We start from the raw sequence: 19,601 nt of genomic DNA, 5'->3' as shown, positions 1-19,601 counted from the left end.
TGCTCAACAAACCAAAATTAATGATGAAGTTAAACAAAGGCTAGATACAAATGAATCATCTCTAAAAGATATATATAATAAAATGGATTTTCTACTAACTGCCTTTGATGAGCAAAACACTCTTAATAAAAGGGTAGAGCTTAAATTAATAAAGATAGCTGCTGCACTGCCTGTTGCTACTAACCTTGAGCAGGTAAAGAATATAACTACTAGAGGAGGTAAAGCTACCAGAGATCCACCATACCCAAAAGAGAAACAAAGAACATCAGCACCAGTGCAACCAGCAGTGATAGAAGAAGAAAGCCCAGTTGAAGCAGAAGATCTGCTACGACCACCAAGAACCGGAGAAATGAGGAAAGATTTTTACGACACCAACTATTTGCCATTTCCCAGAAGAAACAGAGGACTGCAGTCGGATGAGCAGTTTGGTAAGTTTGTAGAGGTCATTCAGAAATTATATGTCAACATACCTCTGCTCGATGCCATACAGGTACCTACATACGCAAAGTACATCAGAGATATTCTTAACAAGAAGAGACCACTGCCCACCACTGAGGTTATCAAGCTGACAGAAGAATGTAGTGCGGCCATCCTCAACAAACCACCAAAGAAGAAGGAAGATCCAGGATGCCCCACTATAGATTGCTCGATCGGAAACCAACACTTCAACAATGCACTTTGTGATCTCGGAGCAAGTGTCAGTGTGATGCCAGCATCAGTCTACAAAAAGCTTGAGCATGCAACTTTAGAACCAACATCAATGTGTTTACAACTAGCGGATCAATCGGTTCGACACCCGTTGGGCATCGCCGAGAACATTCCAGTCAAGATTAGAGATTTCCTAGTGCCAGTAGACTTCGTAGTACTGGACATGAGTCGTGACTCGAAAGTATCCATCATCCTTGGAAGGCCATTTCTGGGCACTGCCAATGCCCACATTGATGTCGGAAAAGGAGAAATCAAGTTCAACATAAACGGTCAAGAAGAACACTTTACATTCAAACCCATACCAGAGAGAGACTCTACAGTGAAGGAAGTTCATGAAGAACCACTGGAGACACCATCTCCGGAGGAAGGAAACTCAGAAGATTAAAAGATTTGGAGGTCCAGCTTGGGGGACCTAAAAATCCCAAACCCTCACCGGGAGGTAAATCGGTATTTATCCGCATTATTAATTTTCTCATATTTAACTTCTTGCATAATTAAATCTTGCATTAGTCACATATATTCATAGCATAATTATAATAATCAAAAAGCCCCATATAAATAATATTCGTGGTATGTAACAACCCATATTTATTAATTATTATGGAGGCACAAAAATATTTTCCAATATCATTTTCATTAAGATTCAATTCTCATAGATTTTCCTGCATTATATTTATATTGATCTTCTAGAAGCATGACCCACACTCTTTGGGTCCCACATGTCATACACTTCACCTCACATACATCCCATCACATAATTTCATCCACCAATATATTTCCACTCACCTGACATCTTTCCACCGTCCAACCACTACCAACACAACATTATTTTGCGTAAGATCAAAGCAAGGAAGCAAGTGGAGGAAGCACACCCAGGATGGACACCAGGGATGGGCGTCCGCCCACCTACCTTGGGCGCCCGCCCTGTCACCTGCTCAGCTTATAAAAGGCCACCTCCAGCTCCCCTTCTCTTCGCACACACATTCCAGAAAACCACACAAGTCTCAGTTTCCCGAGAAGGAGCTTTTGTAGTGAAGAGAAGAAAGTAGAGAGAAAGAGGAGAGTGGAAGGGAAGGTTGGAGTTCTTTTGAGAGGGTAATTGTCACCTAGCTAGTAGTGATCCCGTTGTCTAAACGGAAGTAAAAGTTGTTTAGGGGGAGGCTCTACCGAAATAGAAACTTGTCTTGAACGATTAACCCCTGGACTACTAACACTCCGGACAGCTGACCACTAACATTTTATCTCACATTTTCCACCAGTTCTGTTTTTGCCAACTTGTGTTTGCAGGATGTTTAAGAAGGTGAAGAATGCAGGGAAGGCTATCAAGAACATTGGTACAAGGAGTTCAACCCGACACTCCTCACAGCCATCAGAGATGAGCGTCGACCCGACACCCACACAAGCTCCATCATCTTCATCGGGTCAGCAAGTCAAGGTCCTTCTCAAGATAGGAGACCTAGGACTGAAGACCCGAAGAGAGAAGGAAGTCTATCAACAACTGAAGAATAAAGATTTCATTCACACCCCTACTATCGATCCAATCCTACTACGAGAAACAGGTATGGACACTGAATTTGACTTAATTTTTCAAATGATGGGTTGGACAAATTTTTGGAATATAACTGAGCTGGGTTCTCGTCTTCTAACCCTCGAATTTCTTTGCACTTTACAATAACATGAGGGGGGAATTGTTTTTCGGATGTTTAAACAGGAAATTATGTTATCTTGGAGAGAACTGAGCGACCATCTTGGTTTCTCTTCAAGATGCATCCTAAACATTGACTCCGATTTACCCATTTTTGAGAGACACCAGTTTTGAAGAGAAATATCTAGAGATAATTTTTATAGTCAAGCCCGAACCAGTGACATGGAACACCCCACTCTTAGGATGTTTCACAAATGGCTTGGGTACAATCTTTTCTATCGTGACGATATTAGGAAAGTAAGAGTAGGAGATTTACAACTTTTATATGCTGCTATTAGTAAAGTACCTACTTCACCTGTTACACTATTAGTTTCACATTGGCTTAGTATACCTAGTCTTCAGGGACCAGTAGGATGTACTTCACTTATCACTCGTCTAGCCACTAATCTTCACTTACTAGAGAACTCATCGTTGGACTTCATAGAAGAATTAAGAATTTACCATGGCTATGACACATTTAGACAAGCTCGGATGTTAAAGAAAGAGGGAAATATAATGTATATGCTGTATGATGATAAAGGCAAGATTCGGTTACCTAACCCGAACCTTGGCCTCTACTCTGTGCAAAACTTTTTGATTGAGATTGCAGCAACACCAGTGAACCAGAGAACTCCACAGCGAGTGGCATCTGAAAGGATAACCACTCACCGAGAACGCACTTGGTATGGAGCTGACCCTGGACCAGAAGAAGCAGCGCACCTGCATTATTGCGATTACAATCCACGAGACCCATGGGCTCGTCATGCGCAACCACAAGAGCCAACAGAGGAGACATGGCCGGAGAGCCAAGATCACCAGTGGACAAACCCGCCTTTTCATACGGGCAGGTACTCCACTGATCCATATGGAGCTTCAGGATCCAGACCTCCACCCCAATTTGATGCAGGACGATACTCCGATGCCTCCTACGCCTTCACGAATGACTACTATCAAGAGGCCGGTGCTTTCTTCACTCGTACCGACAACACCCTCCTCGACATCCAGAACACGCAAGCAGAACATGGAAGACTCCTGGAAGAGCAACAAAAATGGAACCAGGACCATGCCGCTGCAGTAGAAGAGCTAAGACAAGATACAACAACAATGAACGACAACATCACAACCATGATGCGGTTCTGGAACATCGGGTAAGACCGACGTCAACATCCAGCTTGGGGGAGTTCCTCCCAAATTTATCAAGTAAGTTTTTTATTTGCTCTTCTTATTTATTCTATTATGTCTTAGTATTTAATTTATCTTAAAAGGAAAAACTTAGAAAACCAAATAAATATTTTCTTGCTTTAATTTACTGCATTCTATAAACATAAAAACAAAATAAAAATAGTGTGTAGATAAGTGTGCTTTATTTTCCTGCTAAGTTTAATCTCTAAAATAATAATAAAAAAGACCAAAAAGATACATGATGGAAATGATGAACAGTTGCTCTGTTTGCTTACTTACAAGTACCTAGCTTTTTATATTAGAGTTCTTCCAGGAATTACTAAAAATAAAATTACTATCTTTGGGAAGCATAAAACTAAAGTCTAGGTAAGAGAAAGACATGATATAAAGTTGAGCTGCTGTTTATCTTGTTCCTACTACACTAAGTTCTAGAAATTTATTTTGAAAACTTACAAATCACATGATGAGTTCCTAGCATGACAAAACTACCTACCACAGCCACACTTGCTATAACATCTTTTACTATATTCACATTGAGTTTGATCGAGCTGTGTAGACCCTTAGGAGCTTTTCATGTGGTTAAATTAAGATATTCACTTGCACACATCTACCACAACGTTCATCATCAATTATTAAAATTGCTAGAAAAATATATTATCACTCACTGTCCCGAATATTGTTATACTCTCTCTCTCAAAAGATTCAATGTAGAAGAGGCATGGGTTATGCAAAAATATGCGAGGAAATAAAAAGGGGCAAGTGCACGGAACCTCGGAAAAGAAAGAAAAAGAGTGAGACGAGAGGTAAAAATGGACAAGTGTCCGAAGTAGAATTAGGGGTACAAAGATGCCCACTTGAGCGGAAAAAATGGACAAGTGTCCGACAGTAGAATTAGGGGTATCTACTACCCACCTGAAAAAAAAAGAAAGAGAAAAAGATAGCCCATGTTCTCCCAAAGCAAAGATCAAAGAGGAGGAGAGATAGCAATATGAGGAGCAATGAGAACTAAGTTTTATTATCACTTATGCATTTTCACCATCACTATCATTTACTCCATCACACATGCACATCTTGATTTAATTATATGCTGAGTTCCTTTGGATCCATAGCTCGATTAGACAACATATGTATGAGCTGTTTTTCACTCCTATGAGCTCCACTTAAATATTTCATTAGCTATAGGTAAGTGATATCATGGTAAGGATCCACAAATACCACATATAGAGAGACTTGAGAGAATCATTGCTAGGAACTCTGAGTTTTATTTTGAAAACTTATGAAAAACTCTAGAATAAAGGTGAAGTATAGACAGGAGGAATAGTGCTTGACTTAATTATTTTGTCTTTCGATTACTTAAGACTTAAGTGCAGGTACTAAACTTCATAACACTTCACTCTAATCTGGAAGAATTTTTATGTAAAAGCATGTGTGCCTGTCACGAAAGAAAACATCGAAGCAACTCCTGATCCATCTGAGATTAGCTATTTGCTCAGGGACGAGCAAAGGGTAAGCTTGGGGGAGTTTGTTGACGGTCCTTAAGTACTAAAATTAATAGTCAAATAAACATGAAAAAGGATCAATATGAAACAAACATCTAGAATAGGGGTTTTATCTGACAGAATTCCACGAGCTTTGGTGTTTATCTATTTCTGCAGGGGTTTATCAGAAAATATGGAGAGAAGGCCCACATGTCATGTTTACAACGAGATAATTACGTGCCGCGCAATTTTCCTTGATCTAGAAGGATCCAGAAGCCACGGGAACGAACGGGAGGCGATTCGGGCTCGGGGGCAGGGCGCCCGCCCACCCCCCTTGGGCGCCCGCCCAGGTGGAGAGTCCAATCAGGACTATGCTTCGGGACAATCCTCCACCGACCTAAAGGATCAATCTAAACCATACAATCTATGTCGGTTTGATCCAATGGCTCACGTTCACTTGAGGGGACTATAAAACCAGACCCCCCGGCCCCTGGAGGAGAGGAGGAGAAATCATTATTCAGAGGTAGCCATCAAAGTTAGGGTTTAGATCTCTCTCCCACAGAGAATTAGAATTAGCTACTCCCTAATCCTTCAAGTTTAGAGGTTGATTAGATAGCAATTAGAGAAGTAGAGCACTACGCTCTGGATTCGGATCTTCGGTAATAAAGATTGGTATTATTCATATCTTTCTCTAATTCTATTGTTCTAATTGCATTATGTCTCTAATTATTATGTTCTTAGTTTGCTCTAGTTCTATATTTGATATAGTTCTAATTGATAATGAGTTTATGTATAAGTTTGCAAAGCGCTTAGCTCTTGTCGCGAGGGAGTTAGGTGATAGATCACATGTGAGCGTGGTGCTTAGATGTTATTTATCTGCAAATGTATCCTATTGGCCGGGTCGTGTGGTAGTTCGCGATAGTGACAGCTTCGTTGATTCTTATATAGTCCACCCTCCGTTGATAGGACAGGCAGAACCGGTATTGTGGAGTAAGTCATGCGATGTTCTGATTTACTTTATCAATGTTCCTTATACATGAATGAAGAGTCTTTTATGCTATATATGATCTTGTAGATAACTAGAGTAGATTATGACTTAGTAGTTAGTAGATAACTTAGAATCCATTATCTAGCTAATCCGACATCACCTACATATATGAGGAGTAGTCTATTTTCTAATCGCTGTGCTATCTACCCATGAACTTATACTTTATTATCATTATCTTTATGGTTTACCCCCTGCTAGAGTAAGTGACTGTGTGACGAGTTTCTTATTAGTAATCATGTTCTTGCAAGTTTATCTCTAGTCTATGCCTTGATAGATTTTGCCCCTTTGATTTAATTCCATCTCCTTAGATCCCTAGAGCAAAATTATAAATAACGATACCTGGAATACTTATCCTGGTGAAATGCTACAATGAGGTGTTTTATCTGTGCGCTTGCGGATAGAATAAATTATTTTCTAGAGAGCCTTTACATTTATAAATACCTTTGTACACTCTAGCGCCATGCTAGGGATGACAACCTAGTATTTAAGTGGTGCTAGCTAGTGTCAACAGGTATGAGGGGTAGGTTTGGCATTTTTGGCGCCGTTATCAGAATTAGAAAACTAAGTCTACTTTTGGTAATGACGTTAAGAATACCCAACAAATATTTTTGGCGCCGTTGCCGGGGAAAGGTTGATTACTAATCAGGAATGAATATAGGATTTTGAGTTATCATTCGCATCACTAATATGATTGAGCTTATCAGTTCTCTCATACAGTTTTACCCCGATATTTTTCTATTTTATCTTATGTAGGGTAATGTATGAATAGAAGACATCTTCCAGGAAATTTTGTTGACAATCCGTCTGCTAGTCTTCTTGATTCTTAGATTCTGTGGAGCTCAAATAGACAACAAAGCTTTGTGGAACTGATGAAGCATAAATGTCTAGCCTTTATCATGTTGAGCCTCCTAAATAAATATTACTCCCTATTTTTATATTTTCATTTTATAAAGCAGAAAAAATATTTATTTTATTTTTATGCCACCACAGTGAATGTACTTATGGGTTTTATGCCACTCGTATATTCACATGGGGCTTACAATTTTTCACATTTTTATTTTGTTTTTAGGCTAGTATAAACTTGATTAACTAAGCAAAGTATTTGAAATTATTGAAAGGAAAAAGATAACTACCAAGTTTACCTCTTGGCAAGGCGTTCAGTATTTTTAAGTCCTCCGAACCGGACTCTCCATTTTCTCAGTTGTCCTGGGGTTCGTTGGGTGGCGTAGTCGGTACTTCCGGCGGCGCCTCCTCTTCATGTATAGTTATCTTCTCTTTCCACACCTGACTCGGTGCTATGGTCTCCTCTCTGTATGTCTTCCGACCTTATCACTTCTCCTTCGTAGTCTGCCCATCCGTCCTTGATGATTTGCCTCCTCTGGTTGCGGTTGCGTCGTTTTCTGACCTGCTTAGAGTCTTCAACGATATAGTTAGCGTCAGTAAAATAGCGGCGTACCTTCTCTGAGGGGAAGTGCATATGCACTTCTCCAGTTCTAATGTAGATGATTGCTTTAACTGTGCTGAGGAACGGTCTTCCAAGGAGACGGGTGGATCGTATTCGTCTTCTCCCGTATCAATAACCTAAAAGTCTGTATAGACAAAATGATTGTCTATTTTGACTGGGACATCAGTCACTGTACCTTTAACCTCTCGAAATGTCTGATCTGCCATCTGGAGCTGAATGTATGTTGGTTGTAAAGGCATGGTTCCGAACAAGAGCCGATAGGTGACTACGGCCATTATGTTGACGCCCGATCCGGTGTCGCAAGTCGTCTTGTAGAAGTTGTACGCATTGATAGAGCAGTAGATGCTTGGCATTCCTGGGTCGTCCTTCTTGGTCAGAAATGGTGACTTAAGTCGATGATCTTGACCTTCATGAACTACAGTGACCATCTTAGCTGACTCAGTCCATACTTGCTTGTTCCTGTTCCTCCTGTTGGTCCTCTTCCTTGGTTCATGTCGAGATTGATCTAGGATTTGTGTAGTCTTGTTCTTGAAGGAAAACGTCTCCTTCCTCCCTTTGATGTAGAAACTGATCTTGGCAGCACTAGCATAGATGACAGCTCCCGAGGTGTTTAATAATAGCCTCCCTAAGATGATGGGTGCCCTCTCATCATTACCGGTCTCTATCACCACGAAATCTGCTGGGGCGTACAAGGTACCAACTTGGACGCAGAGGTTCTTCAATATCCCTTTTGGAAAACTTATCGTCTGATCTGCAAACTGCAAACACATGGTTGTTTCTGATAAAGGATATGTAAAGCATTTTTCATAGAGTACCCTGGGCATAATGTTGACGCTGGAGCCAAAGTCGCAGAGTGCTTCTGGGAAGTCCACCATGCCGATGGAGATCGGGATGACAGGGCGTCCTGGATCGCCTCTCTTGACCGGCAGAAGGTCAGTAGTAACTTCAGTGACGGGGTTACTCCAGTAGTTACCTACATCAAACATGTCTACAAGATTTGCAGATTCTAATCCTTCCGGTTGTGATGGTATACCGGGGTTAGTAGTAGGAACAGCAGCGGCTATTTGATTTAACTGAGATTCAATCATTTTATTAAAGCTAATTTGATTCTTGATGGCAGTAGAGAAATTATCCATTCTATTATTTATATTTTCTAGCATTTTATCATTAGATGCCAATTTCTTAGATAGGTTATCCATTAGCTTTCTTTGATTAGACACTAACTCTCTCAGAGGTGGAAAATTATTATTATTGTTGTAAGAATTGTTACCTTGATAATTACCTGAGTAGTTAGGTCTTTGTTGATTCCAACCTTGATTTTGTTGAGGATGGTTGTAGTAGTAGTTGTTGTTGTTGTTGTCGATGTAGTTCACATCCTCAAGTATCTCAGGGCAGTGATTGCCTGAGTGTCTAGTATCTCCACACTCCTCACAAGTCATGTGAGGGTCATAGATGTGCATAACTACTTTCTTATCTCCAGCTCTATCATCGAGCTTCTTCATGAGCAGGTCTAGCTTTGCAGATAGCATGTCTACCTCCTTGAGCTGGACAAGTTCCATCAAGGATAAGAAGGACAAGTTCTCATTCAAGAACTGCATCTTGAACACTCCTACACTTCCAAACTAGCCGTTCGAACATCATCAAGAACACAAGCAACTAGCAGAGCCCAAGAAGAGGAGCAATAGAAGATCTAAGAAGAACAAGATCTAGAAGATTCTAGAAGAGACAGCTCAGTTGGTTACTGCAATCAACTCCGAGAATGATCATTTGCTCCCCCAACCATTTGGAGCCAAAAGAGAAGACCCATGAGTACCAATCACTGAATGCAAAATCAAAGATACAACTTTCTTTGACACCATCTGCAACAATGGCGCTAGAGTCAACATGATGGCAAAGATAGTGTATGAATATCTATTTGGAGATTTACCTTTCTACCCAACATATATGCAGTTACAGATGGTGGACCTATCGCAGAGTTCCCTGAAGGCATAGCAAAGAATGTCATGGTAAAAATTCAAGATCATTATATACCCGTAGATTTCTTGGTTCTTGACATGCAGGGAGATGATGAATCACCAATCATCCTAGGAGACCATTTCTGAGTACTGCAAATGCCATCATCTACATGAGATCAGGACAGATCCACTTTGACTTGCCCACTTAGAAGGTATGTTGTTATTTCAAAAATTATAATAATGGTTGTCGGTGTTTTGCTCCCGGGGGGTAACACCAACGAGTGAATTTGTATGCGTGCTCCCTTTCCCGGATGGTGATGTAAGAGTGACACAAAGATTTATCCTAGTTCGGGCAAAAGAAGGCCCTACATCCAGCGGGGGGAGAGTGTATATTATCTTGCACCTAAGTGCTTGTACAAGGGCGAATACAAGTGAAATGTAGCTGAGAATTCTAAGTCCTAGCCGGTTGTGGTGGTGAATGAGTTGCATATTCTAAATGTCTCCCCGGTATCGTCCTCAGCATCCCCTTTTATAGTTCCAAGGGGAGACCTAGGTTACAAAGTGTAGGCGTTTGAGTAGGCCTCGATAGGGGTATGGCGCTAACCTACTCGAGGCCATCGTACCAGTGTGGCCTCGAGCCGTCTTGTTACAGGGTACTTTGGTGATGATGGCGCGTGTGTTCCCTGAATCCAACTCCCGTACATCATCTGGTATTGGCTTGGGCACGAGCACGCTTGTACGTTGTGGCAGTAGTCATGTCTGGAGTGGTTGAAGCACTGACTTCCATCGCTCGATCCTTCCCTGGGAAGGAGCATGCCTGTTCGAGGTCAGGCGGCTCAGGCAGCTTCGTTATGTCTCGAGGGGTGTCGCGATGGGATATTACGCCTGCCGCACTATGCCAGGTTGTACTTTTCTCCAATGTTGATAAAGCTAGAAAAACTAGAGATTTGATGGGTGCTTGTTCCCCTATCACGCCTCCCATGAGTGTCGGGTTAGGAGGGAGCATGGCAGTCGCATTAAATGCTCTGACCTCCGTACCGGCGAAAGGCGGCGGGGAGCGCTTTTGCGCTCGAGGCTTGCTGATTCGCTCGACGCTCTTTCCGTATTTGACGGTTGCTGGCTATCGAGCCCTTGGTCGTTCGCTATGCCGTATTTCCGTGTTCAAGGCTATGGTTGACATTGTGTCTTGGTTCAAACCACGGCTTTGGTGATCTTGCGTTTTTGCTGGGTCGTCGAGCTTGAGCCTCGAATTGTTTCTGAATCTTCTCATTGTGTGTGTGTTGGCTGGGGTACCCCCTTTCGACATCCTCGACACTTCCGATAGTCGAGTTTCCGTGGGGGTCGTGCGAGCGACCCCCGCGGGGGTAGCCCCAAAGACCTTGAAGGAGTTTTGCACTCCTTCGAGGGTTGTATAGCTTTTTCAGATGTGAGCGCTTCCAATTTTCCTTCCTCTGAAGGGCGTTCGTTCTTTGAAGGGAACTTCCGACCCTTGTTGGCCGGCTTTACCTCTTTGAGGCTAGGAGCATGACGTACTCGTGATGGAGCAAGCGTAATCGTCCTGGGTGAGCTTTTATTGGGTAATCCAAGCGAGAACCCATGCCCCGTTCGATGGGGTTGGCTGCAGCCCAGAGGCGTTCTCATTAAAGGTAGGCTAGCGTGGTCGAGGAGACTGGTCTTGTTCGATAGAGTCCAGCGGCTCGATGCCTCCCTCCATGGGGATTCCTCTCGACCTTCTTGCCCTGCCTTGGATACTCCCAACGAGTCCTCGAGGCATGCCTCATTTCAACCTCTCATTGGGTGCCCCCGACTTGGGTACTCAAGGGCGACCGTCGAACCCATCCGGTGGGCCAGTCTACGCTCCCTCAAGGTTCTTATGGTGGAATGCGCCCATCTTACCTTGCGACGGAAGGAAGTGTTGCGGCGGTTCGCTTTCTTGCCCATTGGGCGCGCCTTTTAGGAGGGGGCCATTGCGGCGCGATTTTGTTGGCGGAATTCGTAACGTCCTGTCAGAGAGAAATAGGACCATTAGGCAGCACATTCATGGAGGAGGTTACCGTAATCCTCAGATCCATCCATTGTGGGATGCTTATAAATATTGGAGCTCCGCCCTGCCATCGTCCCTTCTGCATTCCATCATTGTCATTGCTCCTGCTCTCCCTACACCTTCCTGTGTGCCTGTGACACAACACAATCTTGAGCGAAGAGTTTCATAGAGTCGCCTTTCGCCACCCTGCAAGATGCTGGTGAGGCTCATTGACACCGACGAGTGGCGCCCGTCAACCATGACGGAGCGTCGGTTATGGGATTTGGAGAAGGAAGGGCTCCTGCGCCCCCGCACTTCTTCAATGTGGCCTGAGTGGATCGCATCGTCGATGGAGCACCAGGAGCCATCCCTACCAGAGGGCTACATCGTCTCTTTCACCAAGTTCCATCACCACGGGCTCGGATCTCCTCCGAGCCGCTTCATGAGGGCACTCTGCCACCACTACGGCGTCGAGCTCCAGCACTTTTCCCCTAATGCTATTACCGCCGTGGCGATCTTTACCACGGTGTGTGAGGGCTACTTGTGGGTGATGCTGCACTGGGACTTGTGGCTCCACCTCTACAGGGGCGAGCTGTTCCGTGCTCCCAGCGGGGCCGCTAGGGTGGGGAAGCCGGTGCGAGCCGGCTGCCTCAACCTTGTCCACAAGACAAGCCATGTGGAGGAGCCTTGAGAGTACATCCCCACTGCGCTGACGTCCAACCATGCCCAGTGGGACACTCAGTGGTTTTATCTCCACAATGACGATGGCCTCTTCCCCATCTACACCGGACGATTGATCTCAGAGCACCCAGATAACTAGAACTACGACATCATTGACGCTCAGAAGTGACTGCGCGAGGAGGGCTTGACCGTCGCACTCGTTCTCTCAGTGGTCCATCATCGACGGGTACTCCCAATGATGTCTCGACCGCTGAGAATGGATGAGATGGGCCCCCGCATTCCGCTGTGGGACCTCGAGGCATGCCGAATGTCTAACGAGGCGCTTCTAGACGAGGAGGTTGCCGCCAGGGTTAGGGCGGCCGTCATGGGTGATTTCTAGCCGGAGCAGGTGAACGGCTTCCCCATGAACCTCGAGGAAGGTTACTACGATCTGGTAAGCCCCTCAAGTTATTGTAACTCAACCCTTGCTGTTGGTTTCATTGTTTTCTTTCCAATTTTTTCTATGACTAGTGCCTATTTTGCTAGGGGGCGATTGACTCCTGGTCCTCTAAGCCACCGGTGAAGGAGGATGACGCCGAGCGCGAGAAAAGGCCTGCCTCCGTGGAGAAGCACAAGTCTGTGAAAGACACGGAGAAGAGGAAGAACCTCGAGCATCAGGCGCTCGTGAAACAACGAGCTAAAGAGAGGCATGAGGGGGAGCCTGAGGAAGAATCCCCCAATGAAGACGATGGTGATGACGACGATGACGACGACGAGTCCGAGGGGATGGCAGCTCGCCTCAACCGGGTCCTACAAGGCCTACCGCAGACCGACATTCCTTCATCGCGTGCAGAGGCTTTGAAAGGGCCACAGGGTGGGGGTCGTGACGAGCGCCAAAAGGAGGCGTCGCCTCACCATTCGTGCACCGACACGCCCCCTGCCACCAACCAAGGTCGGACTGCTCTTCCGCCATGACCTCCTGGCCATAGGGTCAAAACCTCAGCAACGGGGCCACTGACTCGGGGTCGCGCCGCGGCGGTGGCCTCGAGCCAGGGAGGAGGGCGTCGGAGGAGTTCTAGTCTTGAGGATCTTCAGGCGGGGGGAGTGGAACCGAGGCCCACTCCTGTCTTGGAGAAACCGAGGGCCTCGACTCGCTGTAGCTCGAGGCCTGCTGGCCACAGGACTGGTAGGAGGGTCGTCCTCCCTGTGGGGTAAGATTTTAAAAACGGGCCCGTTGTCTTTGTTGATTAACTTGTTTGTTGGCGCTGATTGACCTGCATTGATTTCTCTCCTATTTAGGTTGAATAGGCAGCTAGAGCAGGCCCAACCCTCGACGGCTAAGAGGCTTAAGGAGGGAGCGAGCTCCAAGGCTTCGGGTAAGTGGCTTCTTTCTCAATTTGTGGTTTTCAGGTTGGTTCTGCTTAGTGCAGAGATTCCTTATGACTGATGTGTGGCTTTGGGGCATATGCAGGTTCTCCTGACCCCCGACCGCCCACTGGTGATGACAAGACCCCGCCTCGACCATCGGAGGGGGGCGGTGGCTCGAAAAGCGTCTCACCGCCCCCTGGCCAGGGCGAAACGCCTTGCCCCCAAGGTCAGGAGGAAGCCCTCGAGTCGCCCAAGTTGGGGGCAGAGGGCGACCCAATCACTATTAGTGATGAATCTGGGGACGGTCCACATTTGACGGGTGGTCACGCCACGGACAAGTGGGTTAAGATTCCCCAGGTCGAGGGGTGGACGCCGTGGCTCATTGGGCTCCATACCGTTGAGGAAGAGAAGAAGAAGAAGAACGAGGAGGAGCAAAGGAAGAGTAAGGAAGAAGAAAGGAAGAAAGAAGAGGATGGGGAGGAGCAGCGGCGGCAGCAACAGCAGCTGGAGAAAGAGCTGGAGCAGCACCAGCAGCAAGAGCTGTAGGAGCAGCAACTACAGCAGCTGCAGCGACAACAACAGCTCCAGGAGTTGCTGGAACAGGAACAGCAGCAACCGCCGCGGGAGTTGCAGCAGCAGCCTAAGGAACGGTAGAGACTGGAAACGGGGGATGTGGATTTGCCTGTTTACGGCCCCGCTACTCCCCCGTGGCTTCGTCCTGGTGGCCCCGCAAGCATCCCAGCCAAGCCGTGGCGGGAGGATGGTGTAGTAGCGCTGGCGCTAGCCATGCACACACCCGCGGATCCTAATTCAGGGATTAAGGGGACCCTCTATGGTATGGAGGGGATTGCCCCAGGCTATCTAGAGGGTTGGCGACCATGGGAGGATGTGGCCGGAACTTCTGGCGCTGTTGGAGATGATGAGGCTAGGACCTCTGGCGGTGGCAAGGCGAACGAGACCGGAACCTGGGTGTCTGTTGATGATGATGGGTGGTTCCCCTCTCTCATCGACCTGTTTCTGCGCCATGGAGGCTCGCTCGAGACGGTGCAGGAGCTCATCCAGGGCATCAAGGACCACACAAAGGAAGAGCTCGAGCACTGGGGTCTAGGAAGGATCCGCCTTCGAGCCTCCGCGTCACCGAACGAGCCCAACATCATGATGGACTATGAGAAGGAGGCCAAGAAGTGGGAGCACCTCGAAGAGCTTCATCTCTAGATGAAGCACTTCGTGGGTCTCATGTCCGACATCATTGTTGACGGTCCTTAAGTATCAAATTTAATTATCAAATAAACAAAGAAAATGATCCAAATGCAATCAACATCCAGACTTAGGGTTTTATCTGACAGAATTCCACGAGTTTTGGTGTTTGTCTATTTCTGCAGGGGGTTATCAGGAAATACAGAAGAAAGGCCAACACGTCGGGATTACATAGAGATATTAACAAGCCGCGCAATTATCTTGCATCTAGAAGACTCCAGAAGCCACGAGACCGAAGCAGAGACGAAACGGGGCCAGAGGCAGGGCACCCGCCCTGTTCCCCTGGGCGCCCGCCCCCTCCCTGAGTCCAATCAGGACTCTGCTTCGTGGGAGATCTCCACCGACCTAAAGTATGAATCTAAACCATACAATCTATGTCGGTTTGATCCAACGGCCCATATTCACTTGAAGGGACTATAAAACCAGACCCCCTGGCCCCTGAAGGAGAGAGCCTCTCAACCCTAATTCATTGTTCTTCAAGGGAGAAGAAGCCTCTGATCAAGATTAGAGCCACCACATCAATTAGATATCTAGATTAGCATAGCTACATAGGATTAGAACTAGAAGGAGTCAATCTTCGATTGGTTTCCGGATATGTCAAGAGGATTCTTGGTAATTCTCTAATTGTGCTTCTAATTAATTATCTTTGTTCTTCAATATTATGAATATGACTTTGTTCTATTTCAATATATTGCTTATGACTTTGCTCTACTTGCTTATATTCAAGATTATATTGTTCTTAGTTTATCATAGTTATGTACTTGGCTTAGTTAGATTGGATCTATATACATGCTTAGGATCATATAGCATTTATCCATCGGATCCATGGGTAAATGATAGATATTGTGTAGGCGTCGTGCTTATACCGTATTTATCTACGATTGTACCCAATATGCCAGACCGTGGGGTAGTTCGTGATAGTGACAGCTTCATTGATTCTTATATAGTCCCCCTCTCGTGTATTGGGCTGGCAGAGCAACATTATTACAGGGGAGTGATTGCTAGGTTTCTCATATTCCTTGCTAATATCACTATGCATGGGCGTAGTCTTGTCTCGCAATGATTGCTAAGTATGCTTGCACTAACTATGATATGCTAGACTATATTGTTAAGAATAACTTAGGGAATATTCTTGTAGTTTGTTCTAATACCATGCTAATGACTTTCTAGAGTATCTAATTGAGGTGCTTATCATATTTCTATGTGGCTGATCAGATTAATTATCTTTGTCAGTATTCATTAATTCATATATCTTTTATGTGACACTTATCCTTGTATGAAGAGTTAGATAAATGTTCTCAATTATACATGCAATGATAGATGCTCAATCTCATATTCTATTCTGTAATCAATATTGATGATTGCTAATCCCTTCCCAGTGGTAAAAATATAAATAACAATACCTGGAATACTGTTGACGGTTCTTAAGTATCAATTTTAATTATCAAATAAACAAGAGAAAGGAACAATATGCAACCAACACCTAGAATTAGGGTTTGATCTGACAGAATTCCACGAGTTTTGTTGTTTATCTATTTCTGCAGGGGGTTATCAGGAAATAAGGAAGAAAGGCCCACATGTCGGGATTACATAGGGATATCAACGCACCGCACGATTTTCTACCATCTAGAAGACTCCAGAAGCCACGGGAAGAAAACAGAGGCCGAAAGGGGCCAGGCCCAGGGCGCCCGCCCCCTGCTGGATTGCGTTCAAGACTCTCTTCGCACGGGATGTTCCACCGACCTATTGGATCAAGGAAAACATAGTACCACCTCACCTACCGACCCAAAAACGCATAGAGGAGGAGGACTATATAAGGAGACCCCCCTGGCCCCTGGAGAAGACATGAAGAAATTATCATAGAGATTGAGGGGTGCCCTCAAAGGAAAACCTCTTCTCAAATTAATATTTCTTTTTAGGCTTAGCAACCAATGTAAAGTAGAAATAGATCTTCTAGTTTCTACTAGATTGAGAGAGATAGAGTGGAGGTGTAGATTGGAGGAAGCCCGACCTGTCGGTGTCTACTCCAAGCTTGTACCTGCGGGATCAAGTTCTCCTAACCTGAAGCTTGCTCATAGGATTCTTCAGTATTTCGACTTCTAAATTCTAGTAAGTTCTTGTTTTATTGTTCTTCTGGTTTATGAGTTTACTTTAATTTCTTCGTGTAGAGTTTAGAGTAATCATTGCTGGCGTAAACGTGGTGTTTAAGCTGGGGTACTCATAGATATTCCCTGACTAGCTGGACCGTGGTAGTTGTGAGGAACGTGACAATTTCGAGTTACCTTTGCAGACCATATCTCGTTAGCAGGAAGGATAGGGTTTATAGGTGCGGGTTGAACATCCTTTGTGGTGTCTAGATTCTGTTAGCCTCCCCAATAGAACAGTAGATCATCCTTACCAAGGTTAGAAGGAGACTACGGTTGCAGTCTTCTCTATTTATCACTCACATCGAAAGACATTCTTTGTGCCTAAAGGGTTAGTAGTAATAGACCGGTTAGTCAGATGCACTATTTCTCCTAGTGGTAAAAAAATAAATACGATACTCTGGATAACCTCCCCGGTGAAGTGCTCACCGATATCTGTGCGCTTGCGGATCAATTCCTTATTGTGTTCCCAAATATCAACAAGCATTTCTGGCGCCGTTGCCGGGGGGAAAGACGGTTGCTGAGATAACCTTGAGTCTTACTACTAGCTTGTATCTATACTTTTATCTTTTCTTATATTTTATATTCTTTATTTATTTTCTTTACTCTTACCTTATGGAAAACCAAAATTCTAAATCGATCCATGAGTCTGCAATCCCTTCAGTAACTGACCTTTTACCATGGGAGTCATCACAGCCTATCCAAACATCCCAGTATAAGTTAAGTTCTAGGTCGATTGCCATGATTCAAAACCTATCTTTTTCGGGAAAGGAAGACGAAAACCCTTACCTTCATATTAGAGATTTTGAGCAAACATGTGATTGTCTTCGCATTGAAGGCATTTCTGATAAAACTTTACGTTGGAAGCTTTTTACTTTTTCTTTAAGGGGAGAAGCTAGACAATGGTACAGTCAGAAGGTAAGTCACCAACATGGTGAATGGGGAGTTTTACGAGCCAACTTTTGTCTAGATTTCTATTACCTTGACCGTATAGCCGACCTTAGACTCGAAGTCCTATCTTTTAAACAAAAAGATAATGAAACTTTGGGAAAATCCTGGAAACGTTTTTCTGATCTTTTAGAATCTGGTCCAAACCTTAATCTTGAAGACCCTGTTCTTTTATTCCACTTTTTTCGAGGTCTTCAGAAAAATCACAAACAAATGCTACACACAATGTCTAGAGGTTCTTTCTTTCGAATCCCTATTGATGAAGCTAGAGTAATCCTAGATAGAATCCTAGAAGCTGAGATGGATAATACCCTTCATGATGAAACCTACGAAGCCGAAGTAGACACTCTGCCAAATTCTTCATCTACTTTAGCTATCCCAAGTTCTGAGCCACAAGAGGAAGAAATTCCACCACCGGACTTCAAGCTAGATATAGAATCCGATCTTTTTGCCGATTTTGGAAATATTTCAAACTACCATTCTATTGACAAACCCCAAAATGGCCAGTTTAGCATTTATTTGCCAAGTGAATATCAATTGAGAGAGCTTATCTCAGTCATGAGTAGCGAATGGTTGGAGGAATCAGAGCTTACCTCTAATGTGATCCGTTTGGACACACCCTCTATAACTATACGCTGTGCTTATAATTCTGATCGATTTAATGCTCTTTATAATCCTGTTGTGGGGATCAACATCATGTCTGAATCTTTTGCACTTAAACTATTTAAAAATCTTGTCTTAACCTCCACAACAAAAGTCATAAAGGAATCTTCGGGACGATTAGTCCCCAGTCTTGGAATTATTAATGTCCTACCTCTTATGGTAGAAGGCTCCATGGTTCATTTGAACTTCTATATCTTTGATACATGGGACTTCGACCTGTTGATAGGACAACCTTTTAGAAGACTCCTTTATGAAGGTCATACTGGAAAGCTACACATTTCTTTTGGAAAAACCTTTAAATTCCCAATAACAATTTCACACTCCTTAAACAATAAGGCCGAGTCATATCTTTTGCCTGATCCTATGGAGGAGGTAAAGGTTGCATCTCTAGAGCTTTTAGATGAACCAGACTTAGAAGACGAAACTCCTTTCTTCGAAGAAGAAGCCGAACCTTCTGAAACTGAACCCTTAGATGAGTTTGCAGAAACACCTAGACCCCCCATAGAGCTTAAAACTTTACCACCCGGTCTTACATATGTTTTCCTAAACAATAATCCAGAGTTTCCTGTGATCATTAGCGATAAACTCACTCACGATCAAACTCTGCGATTAATGACCATTCTTGAGAAACATCACTCTGTTTTCGGCTACTCACTCCAAGATCTTAAAGGAATCAGTCCTATGATTTGTACCCATCGTATTCCAACAGATCCTTCTGTTCCACCCTCTCGAGAACCCCAACGTAGACTTAATAACACTATGAGAGAGGTAGTTAAAAAGGAAGTTATAAAGTTGCTGCATGCAGGGATTATATATCCTGTGCCGCATAGTGAGTGGGTAAGCCCAGTACAAGTTGTGCCTAAAAAGGGAGGCATGACTGTTATTATGAATGAAAAGAACGAGCTAATTCCGCAACGCACCGTCACAGGATGGCGGATGTGCATAGACTATAGAAAACTAAATAAAGCCACGAGAAAGGATCACTTTCCTTTACCCTTCATAGATAAGATGCTAGAGC

The sequence above is a fragment of the Sorghum bicolor genome, chromosome 2 (assembly GCF_000003195.3).
Source record: "Sorghum bicolor cultivar BTx623 chromosome 2, Sorghum_bicolor_NCBIv3, whole genome shotgun sequence".
In the NCBI taxonomy this organism is placed as follows: domain Eukaryota; kingdom Viridiplantae; phylum Streptophyta; class Magnoliopsida; order Poales; family Poaceae; genus Sorghum; species Sorghum bicolor.
This window is presented reverse-complemented; position numbering follows the sequence as displayed.